The sequence below is a fragment of the Lipotes vexillifer genome, unplaced genomic scaffold, assembly GCF_000442215.2.
Source record: "Lipotes vexillifer unplaced genomic scaffold, Lipotes_vexillifer_v1.1 scaffold458, whole genome shotgun sequence".
Lineage (NCBI taxonomy): Eukaryota > Metazoa > Chordata > Mammalia > Artiodactyla > Lipotidae > Lipotes > Lipotes vexillifer.
In genome coordinates this window covers 297,019-299,638 of record NW_006783957.1, presented here as the reverse complement: position 1 = coordinate 299,638, position 2,620 = coordinate 297,019, and the positions used below count along the sequence as shown (strand labels likewise).

At 43.9% G+C, this 2,620-nt stretch overlaps 1 non-coding gene across 1 annotated transcript; it reads right to left on the bottom strand.

The window, feature by feature from the left end:
* Nucleotides 1-272: 272 nt before the first annotated feature.
* On the bottom strand, nucleotides 273-345 carry TRNAG-CCC (transfer RNA glycine (anticodon CCC)). The gene has a single exon. It is a non-coding gene; the product is annotated as a tRNA-Gly (tRNA).
* Between the last annotated feature and the right edge of the window lie 2,275 nt (nucleotides 346-2,620).

Below are 2,620 nucleotides of genomic sequence, written 5' to 3'. Positions count from 1 at the left end.
TGTGCATCAGTAGAGATAGAGCTGTGTGTTTGTTAGGGTCACACCAGTTACTGAACAAGCAAACCTCTAAATTTCAGACATTTGTTTCTTACTCATGGGATAGCCCAACTGGGGGTTCCCAGGTGGTGGGTGGCTTTTGTCCCCTGGCTCCTTTTTTTTTTTTTTTTTAATATTTATTTATTTATTTTGGCTGCACCTGGTCTTAGTTGCAGCATACGGACTCTAGCTGCGGCATGCGGGCTTCTTAGTTGTGGCATGCATGCGGGATCTAGTTCCCCAACCAGGGATTGAACCTGGGCCCCCTGTATCGGGAGTGCAGAGTCTTACCCACTGGACCACCAGGGAAGTCCCCCCCTGGCTCCTTCTGTCTTGTGGTTCTGTTATTCTCTGGGACCTTGGAGCACTCAGCATCCAGCTGGCTTCCACCCAAACTCAGGTCTTTTCATTATTCTGGAATCCCGTCTTTTCTCATGAATACACAGTGTCACACATACACTCGCATTTGGTGACTTTTATATTTTCTTATTGTCTTGGTAAACTATGCCGTTACCAGCATTTAAAAAACAAAGTTTGTAAACCTTAATGTAGGCTCTTTTTGCCTCCCAGTTTTTAATTTCCAAACAATAGTAGAGAAGCCATTTATTTTTCTCACTCTCAAATATTAGCCTCATATTTCCCTTTAGCTTTTTTTTCAGCAAAACTGCATTTCTTGACAATGTCTGGGTTTTTTTTTTGCATTGCTCCCCTTCGCATTTCCCACCTCAAGGGTTGCTTCTGTAGGTGTTTTGACAGATGCCTGGCTCAAACAGGCTCCCATGGAGAATGGATATTTCTTGGCTCTTCTGTGTTACTGTTCAGGCTATTAACAGCTCCTTAAATGGATTCACCACAGTCAGCTTTCAAGTCACCACTGGCCTTTTCAAGTTTGTCAGCCACAGGTGGGGGTATTTCTAGCCCTTCCTAAAGCTCTCTGAACCTTGTTCCACATTTAGCTGTTTCTTACGAAAACCCTAGACTGGTTAGGGGAAGAAAAATTTCTCCCTAGTCCTGGGATCAAGAATTTGAAAGGAAATGTCTGTAGTGTATCATTTTTGATTCTTTCTTAGTGAGTTACTCTGGCGCCCAAGATGAGGGGCTTGAGATTTGATAGCCAGGGAGGATGAATGAACAAGAGGATGAAAGCTTAAAGGTAACCCCACTATGTAGTGAGCTATTCCCTGCCAATTAGCTTTATCCCAGGACTGTGTCAGCATCATATTTATTCTCTGGATACCTTTTCTCCAAGACTATCATTGTTAGTCACGTGCTTCCAAGAAATGTACCATTTTGCCTGGTCATTCACAAAACTTGACTGCTGAATGAAGAGGTGCCCTGCAGCAGTGCAGGGACTCTGGGACAAACACTGGCCATTGCAGATTTGACTCACTACCCACACTGGCCCCACCAGAGGCAGAAGGCAATGGTGGCCAGGGCCACTCCTTTCTTAAAATTGAGGACTTGACATTGGGCTGAGCTCAGAGGTTTAATCCAGTCCTCTGTCTCTGCTTGGTGTACCCTCAGACTGGTGAGAGGTGGGCGGCTCCTGCCCAGGGAGAGCTTGGTCAGGAGGTTCACCTTGCAAGGCCTTAGGTGTGAGGTAGGTCTAACATCTCTCTGGAAATTCCAAAAGTTGAACCTCTGGGTCGCTGGGATGCAAACAAAAAACATCTGATGAAATGGATATGTGTGGAAGGCAATGCTTAGCCTCTCTGTATTATGTTTCTAGTTGTTCTCTAATTCTTAAATCATGGTAATTACTGAATTTCCTAGATTCTAAGATATCACTGATTGTAAAACGCTATCAATTTAATAGCAGTATTTTTGGTGTGTTGAGGGGGAGAACCAAATACTACTGTTTAAAATGTGCAGTTTGACTGCACAACACATTCCAAATTTTAGAAATGATAAAACGTGATAAAATGGCAATGTTTTAGCTCAAGGAAATATGTTAGAAAAGAATATGTTTCTGCTCCAGACTACAGCAAAACCAGCTCCTTGGGTAGCTGGAGAGGCTTCCTTTTTTTTCAGGTTAGTTATCCCTTTTCTGGCAGTGCTTTTTGGTCTGCAATTATAGGAGCGGGCAAAAGCCAGTGGTTTTAGCACTGAGGCTCCCGCAGGGCGATTTGTGGCTGTAATTTCTTGCTGTTGTCTGTTCTGCCTCCCACCTAGCTTGCACTGAAACACGCTGTGAGCCAGCGGACCCCTAGGGAGTGAATTTGCAGGAAGATAAATTCCCCGTCCCTGCCTACATTTGAATGATATTGTGGAAACTGAATAGAATACAGATCACCCCCAAATTGAATTCTGTGTACCTGCTCTGCTAAGTAGAAAATTGCATATCAAATAGGTTCCTGGACTCAGCTGTGTCTAGATACAAAGCTTGCTTCCAGTTTTTAATATTCTCTGTCATTCAGGCATGTGAAAGCCATTTGCCCCAATCATTTCAGGATCTCAGGCATTTTACTGAGGGGGAAGTTATCACCTTTTACCGCCAACTCCTATCCCTGCCCTACCCCACAGTATTTTCGAGAATGCTGTGTTTATCTCTGTTACAGTTTCAGCACCCTCAGTTGGAACTGCT